Here is an 8,716-nt window from a genome sequence, read left to right on the forward strand (position 1 = left end):
TTTGCATTTCTCAGACCAACGGAAGGTGGCAGCAGATATTTCTTCTTGAAGTTTATTTTCAATCATTTCAAAAGATGGATCAAAGGAAATATCCCCTAAGGCATTTAGAAGCTTCTTTTTGGCCAGAAATTTGGGATTGTTAATACTAACTTTGGAGAACTCTATTAGAATCGGGAAATGGTGGCTACCACCAAGCTGAAAAGGCAGAAGATTCCAAGTACAGTTGGTAGGAGCATTTGTGAAGGTTAGATCCAAAACCGACCCATTGGTCCTGTTTAGATCTCTTTTAAAAGTAAAACAAGAATTGTTCAGACACCAGAAATCGGATGAATTTACAAGTTCAACCAATTTCTTACCTCTGGGTGAATTTAAACTGTCACCCCATACAGTCGATCTGGCATTGAAATCCCCACAAATTAACACATTTCTAAAACCGTTTAGAAACTGAAACAACCTTTTGACTTCGGTCGCAGATTCATTTAAGTGTAGACTTGAGTAGTATGTATATTCCGGGCTACAGGACAATATCAAAAATATTAAAATTTTAATATTTTTATCATTTTAACTCAAAAATTTAACATTTTTACCATTTAACTCATTTTTTTAACTTACAGTTACTCAAAATTTTAACATTTTTTAACATTTAACTCATTTTTTTAGCTTATATTATCTCAAAAAAAAAGTTAAAAATTTTGAATTGGGTCGATTTAGTCCACCCCTAAATTATAGTTACTCGTAGTTAATATTTTTAAGATATTAAAGATATCTATTTTTGATGTACTAGTAATCAATATTTAGGTTGGTACAGTTAAAATTTTGTGTTGGGTCGATGTCTATTAAGTGAAAAAATGTTAAAATATTTATTACAAAATATTTAAAGTAATCTATTCAAACAAAAATAAAAAAAAAAAAAGTTAAAAATTTTGAGTTGGGTCGATTATTATTGATTGATAATTTTAAATATTTATTACAAAATATTTAAAGTAATCTATTCAAACAAAAATAAAAAAAAAAAGTTAAAAATTTTGAGTTGGGTCGATTATTATTGATTGATAATTTTAAATATTTATTACAAAATATTTAAAGTAATCTATTCAAACAAAAATAAAAAAAAAAAAGTTAAAAATTTTGAGTTGGGTCGATTATTATTGATTGATAATTTTAAATATTTATTACAAAATATTTAAAGTAATCTATTCAAACAAAAATAAAAAAAAAAAAAGTTAAAAATTTTGAGTTGGGTCGATTATTATTGATTGATAATTTTAAATATTTATTACAAAATATTTAAAGTAATCTATTCAAACAAAAATAAAAAAAAAAAAGTTAAAAATTTTGAGTTGGGTCGATTATTATTGATTGATAATTTTAAATATTTATTACAAAATATTTAAAGTAATCTATTCAAAAAAAAATAAAAAAAAAAGTTAAAAATTTTGAGTTGGGTCGATTATTATTGATTGATAATTTTAAATATTTATTACAAAATATTTAAAGTAATCTATTCAAACAAAAATAAAAAAAAAAAAGTTAAAAATTTTGAGTTGGGTCGATTATTATTGATTGATAATTTTAAATATTTATTACAAAATATTTAAAGTAATCTATTCAAAAAAAAAAAAAAACAAAAAAGGATACATTTATTTTTTAAAGTACCTTTCAAAAAAAACGACGAACTCCTCAAAACAAGAGTCTTTGAGTCAGATTTGAACTTGCAACAAAATTATTGTTATAATTCCAACTGCTTAACCAACTCATCTAAACATCATATTCTGAAGTAATGTAATTACAGCTGAGTAGTATGCAAAGCAAGCAATGCTGATCTTATCAACATTGCTCACAATCTATAAATAGAATAAGCATAAGCACAAACCAAAAAAAAAATGAAATACTGTTGAATACGAGTCACAAACTGCAAGATAAGCATAATATTTGATAAGCTTTTATACATCAACACATGTTTCGACTCTGTCGAAACCGTTTGACTTTGTCAAACATGGTTACAAGTGCAGTATGTATTTAGCGTTAGAAGAGGGTGGACGCAAAATAATTGAAACTTCAAATTTGAACTCTTTGAAGTTCAAATTTATAAAATTTACCCAATATTAGTTCATAATTTAAATCTCTTATTAAATATGTTATTGGATTAGATGGATAAATTTTACTAATATAAAATATTTCTCGAGTCCAATTATTTTTATATTTGTTTTCAAATTGTTTTTTATGTGATTGAATTCTTACTTTTTCTCCAATTTTAAAAACTGGTTTTTCTAAATTGTTTCTATTAATTTTAAAACAATTATCAAAAATTAATTGTTCATTTTTTTCATTTACTTCACATGGTTTCATACCAATAGTTCTATGTACATCTTTGTAATTATATTCATATAATATTTTATCAATTACATCAATCCAATTAGTATTTTTCTGAATTTCAAATCGTATTTTTAGTTTTTCATTAATGGTTCTATTAAATCTTTCTACAATTGATGATTTCTTTTCACTAAATGTTTGATACATGTTAATATTGTATTTATCTAAAACTTCTTGGAAATGTTTATTTAAAAATTCTTTACCAGAATCTGTATGAAGTAATTTTGGTGCACAACCTGCTTTTTTAATAATATTTAAAAATGCTTCAGAAGTTGTTTTTCCATCTTTCTTTTTTAATGGTTCTATATAAGCAAATTTAGAAAATGTATCAATTACATTAAGCATATATTTGTATCCTCTATTAATTCTAACATTAACTGTTGTCATAATTAGTAAATCTGCTGCCCACCATTGATGGATTATATAAATATAGAAAAATATTAGATATAGTTTTTGATGAAAAAAATGAAAAATATAAAGATTTCCAAAATAACTGGATATAATAAAAAATAAAAATCTTATTCAAACAAAAATTCAAACATTTTTTTATATTGTAAAGAAAAATTCAAACATTTTTTTATATCTACCATCATTTTTTTCTTGTTCTTTGTCTATTACTAAAAATCCAAACTGTTCTTTCCAACATTGAATACACATATTTTTTAAAATATCATAATCAATATCATTACAATGGTCATTAAATATGTGTTTCAGATTAGTCTTGTCTTGTTTAAATAAAATTATATAGTTTGCATTATCTCTTATCAATTGTTTAGGAATTTTTGAATATGTTTGACATAAATAAAAACAAGAAATGTTATTGTGTCTACCATAAGCAAAATAATTGGAAATATTATCTTGTTGTTCTGTAGAGATATCATCAAATATTATTACAGAATATTGTTTAATATTTTCAGGTGTTGGTAGAGATTGAATTGATAAACATTTTATATCTTTAGATTCCAAATCATTTTTAACACACAATTTATTGAATTGAATTATCATATCTTCCAAAAATTTATATTTTTCTTGATAGCAAGTTTTTGAACAAATTATTATATCAGAATAATAAATCTTTGATAATATATTTAATAATACATTTGTTTTTCCGCAATTACTTGGTCCACAAATAATTGCTCTAATAATATTCGGAAATATTTCATTTAATCTTTTTATTGGTTTATGAGTATCAAAATTTTGAATAGTTAATTTAATTTTATTATCTAATTTAGTAACTTTTAAATGACCATCCATAATTTAGAATTTTAGATAAATTTTTTTAATCTATTAATATAATTAATTACATATTTATTTCAATTAATTTTTAGTTAATTTTAATTTTATAAAAATTTAAAAAAACAAGTCAAACATGCATCACTTGATTTGTTAGTGGATTATATGAATAACTATCATCACTAATAATTAAACAGTGAACGACTGTATTTGATGGAAAATCTTCTGTCCATTTAAATTCAATTTTAATATCAATAGCAGCCTCTTTAATTACCTCATTCTGTTTAGATGTATCAATGCATATTATTGGATATTCTTTTAAAAATGTATCACAATTAACTATTGGTAAATTATTTATACTAGAACCATAATATGAATTTTTAAAATCTAGAAACATATTATATAATGTATCAAATTTATTTTGATTAATAGATAGTTGCATATCATAGTTTGGATATCTATTTGTATTTAATTTAACTACAACATTTTCTAAATTACAATGGTCAAATTTACTATTGTCTTCATAATTATTCTGATTTCTTGATGTTTGAAATGCAATAAGAAAATATCTAGGTTTAGCACTAGATGATGTTATATTCCAGGTATAAGTCTTTACAGCTGGAATTGCAGTAGTACAATAGTATCTCCAATTTCTAAAATACATTTGAAAGTTTGTATTATTTGAAATTTTTTTATTAATTTCATGATCAACTTCAACTGAAAATTTAACATGAGGCATTCTCCATATAATTTGATTAATATCAATAGAAAAAGTATGATCACTTAAACTATTATCAATAATTAAACAATTTGTATCATCATTTGATCTTATTAATTCTAATTTTTGATTAATTCTAAAAATGAAATTTTTGTAATCATCAAAAAACCCAATTAATATACATAATGGAATGCTAACAGAAAAATAACCTTTCTTATTACAAACACTACCTTTATTTACAATTTGCCAACCAGCATTATTTAATGATAAATCATTAGAAAATGATGCTAAGCCTTTAATTGTTGTTGTTATTCCAGGATTTTCAATTTTATCAATTTCAACTGAATTAATAAAATATGTAATTTTACTAAACAGATTTATTATACCATTATTCACAAAATTTATTTTATCAGGATTAAGTTTATCTAATATTTTACCATCTTTATCTTTAGCAATAATTTGACCTCTAATATTAAGTAAACTTTTTGATGGTAACGTTTTAATGTCTTGATTATTAATATTTATTTCTATTGGTCTTCCATATTCATTTAATAGTGTAGAATTAGATGGCAAATGTTCATAAAAGTCATAAGATTCGATACCTTTTTCTTCTTTCATTTATTTAACTAAAAAATATTATTAAAAATTTACTAATATGTTTTGACTAGGTCGAAACCTATGTTTAAAATAATTGTAGTCTTGTATTTAATTGTCTTATCAAATTATAAAAAAACATTATTAATAGAATAATAATTAGTACCATTGAAATGTATTCATTTTGCATTATTTTATCTATTCCATTTGAAATAATAAAATCTATTTTTGATAATTGATTATTTTTATCAAAATTGTTTTTACAATTATTCATTTAATGCAATAGAAAAAATCCTAAATATTTTTAATATTTTTTTTTTTGTTAATCTTTTTACATTCATTTTCAATTACCTTTTTTTGTATATCTAAATATATTGCATAAAATATAAGAATTGCAATTATATTACAATAAAAATTACAATAGAAATTAATTTTAATAAAGACGGATCCATTATGACACATCTACATCCTCCATTATATTTATTATTAGCATCAATTATGTATAACTGTGATATACAATCATTTTGATATGGAATAATATTAACACAAGTATTCATTTATTAACAATATTTTTTTTTTTATTTCATTTTACTTACACTTTTCAATAAATCATTGAGTTTTTGTGTTGTAATTTTTTTATTTACTAGTCCAATCTTCATTGTTTTAGATTCTTCAATAGCTTTTTGTCTTTTAATAAAATTGTTCTTATATTTTTCAGCTAATGCAGCGTTTTTATTTTCAATGCTATTTATAAGGTTATTATGTTCTGATTCAAGAATATCATAATTTACTTGTAACTCATACATATCATCATTTAATTTGCCAATAATTTCTTCATAACTCATTAAACTAAATTCTAATATAGCTTTCTCATTTAATAATTCATTTACTAATATTTTATTTGATTCTGAATGTAATTCAATATTATAATCTTTAATATTTTTAACACTTTTCATAATACAAACAGCATATTCATGCCATACATGATCATTATTTTTAAGTGCATCATTTAAACATTGAACAAAACCACTTCTATTATTAAACTGAGATTTATGTTGCCTAATAAATTCTTGTGTTTGTTTAACCTCTTTTTCTATTTCTTCTTTATTTAATAGTTTTATACTAGATCCTCTTAATTTCAAGATAGGCACATCAGTATTTGTTTTAAATTCTTCAATTGTATGTATATTCGACATTTATTATAATAAAAATTTTTAATATTTTTTTATATTGAAACACTAAGAAAAATATAATTATTTTAAAAAATTTTTTCATAAATAAATTAAAATGAATAAAATGTATAAGAATATAACTAATTTATACAATCATCCAAGCCCTTCTACTAAAACTGTTTCACCACTTGTATCACTACAAGGGAAAACAAAAAGTTTTAGAAATTCAAAAAATATTCATATTCCAAAAAATGCTAATGAACTTAAACAAATTAGAGAAAGAAATTTAGCTATTAATTATTTAGAACAAGCTAGTACTTCAAAATTAACTAAAGTAAAATTTTGCGAACAAAATCATATTTCACGCGATTCTCTTAATAATGGACTTAAATTACTTGGTATTGAAATTATTGGCAAAAACACTAAAAATGAAGACAATTCTCGACAATTCTCGACAAAAGAAGACAATTCTCGACAATTCTCGACAAATGAATACAATTCTCGACAGACTAAATCAAATAGTTTAACAGAGGAACTTTTAAAGAATGTAACTAAAATAAATAAGAAAAATAAAAACGAATTGTCTAATATTAATAAAAAAGTTGATGATGATATTTCAAGTTTACCTTCAGTTCATGATTAATAATTATCCAAATAAATAAATAAATACATCACATTTTCTATTATAATAAATGGTACGATATTATGGTAGTGGTATTATAAATAATCTTATAAATAATCTTCCATTTGAATTACATTCTCCAGGGTATAATTATTTAGGACCTGGTACTAATCTTGAATTAAAACTTGAAAAAGATATACATCCAATTAATAAATTAGATGAAGCAGCTAAAGAACATGATATTGCATATTCTAAAAGTAACGATATAAAGAAAAGACATGAAGCTGATAAAATTTTAGAAGATAAAGCATGGTCAAGAGTTTCAGCAAAAGATGCTAGTTTATCAGAAAAAGTAAATGCATATTTAACTACTAATGCTATGAAATTTAAAAGAAAAATGGGTATGGGTTTAACAACTCACAATTCATTAACTGAAGAATTGATAAATGTTGACTCTGTTAACGGTTCACAAAGTGAACATAATACAAATGAAAATGAAATTAATTTTATTCCAAAATGTGGACGATATATTAAATATCCAATATCTCTAAATGAGGATCAACAAAAACAAGTTTATGATGCTATGAAAAATAAAACAGATATTACTATAAAATTAGAACCAATTCAATTACAAAGAACTAAAGAAAGTGTAATGAATGAAACATATTTACCATTAACTAGAAAACAAATTAATTCAATAAAAAAACATTTAGATAATAATAAAACTACTTTTAAAATTTTTATATTAAAATTATCTATGTCTCAGTTACAAAGTTTTAATAATGAAAAAATTGGCGGATTTTTACCAGCACTATTACCACTTATTCCAGCAATAGGAGCTGCAGTTACTGCAGGAACAACATTATATAGAGCATATAATGATAAAAAAACTAACGATAAATTATTAGAAGAAAAAATACGTCATAATAAAGCATTAGAAGAAAAAAATATAAAATCTGGTAATGGTATGTTACTTAAAAAATCTGGTAATGGTATGTTACTTAAAAAAAATTTGATTTTGAATTAATTCCAATTAAACCATTAAGTAATTATGATTTAAAAAAATATGCTAGAAAATTTAATATAGCAAATTTTAGAGGTGTATTCATGAAAGATAGATTACCAAAAAAGATAAAAGATAAAGAATGTGGAATAATAAATTTAGATAATAATAATGGTAATGGTACACACTGGGTAGCATATAAAAAATATAATAATCATATTTTTTACTATGATTCCTTTGCTATAAATAAATTACCAATATTAATAGAAAAATATTTCAAAACTAATGAAAATACTGTAATTTTTAATAATAATATTGATCAAGAAATAAATGAAATAATTTGTGGTCATCTATGTTTAAAATTTTTACTTAATTAAATAATGCCGACTATATCATTAGATGGAAATACTTCAATAATTTCATGTAATTTTGATGAACCAATAATTTTAGATAATAAACATATTTCAACAGAGTCAAATGAAGTTAAACATGATTTTGAAATGTGTTTGCTTAATTTTTCTACTTATAATTCTATACCGAACATATCTGAAAAATTAAAAAATAATATTTTACATTATGTTGACTCTGTCATTGGTTCACAAAGTGAACATATTTTCGAAGGAAATGATTCACAAGATAATTTACATACAATTAACAGTGTTAACAAAATAATTACATTCCCAACTGGTTCATATGAAATAAATGATATAAGCAATTTTATAAAAGAGAAAATAAAGGGTATTACTATTAAACCAAATATGACAACATTAAAAGTTGAAATTAAAAGTGATTATATTATTGATTTTACACAAAAAAATTCCATAGCTTCATTACTAGGATTTAGTGAACAAATTATTCAACCTAATACATTAGTATCATCTGATTTACCAGTAAATATTATGAATGTTAATTCTATTAGAATAAAATGTAATATTGTAGGAGGTAGTTATGAAAATAATAAACAAACAAATATTATTCATGAATTTTTTATTAATGATAAA

Source organism: Anastrepha ludens, chromosome 3 (assembly GCF_028408465.1).
Source record: "Anastrepha ludens isolate Willacy chromosome 3, idAnaLude1.1, whole genome shotgun sequence".
Lineage (NCBI taxonomy): Eukaryota > Metazoa > Arthropoda > Insecta > Diptera > Tephritidae > Anastrepha > Anastrepha ludens.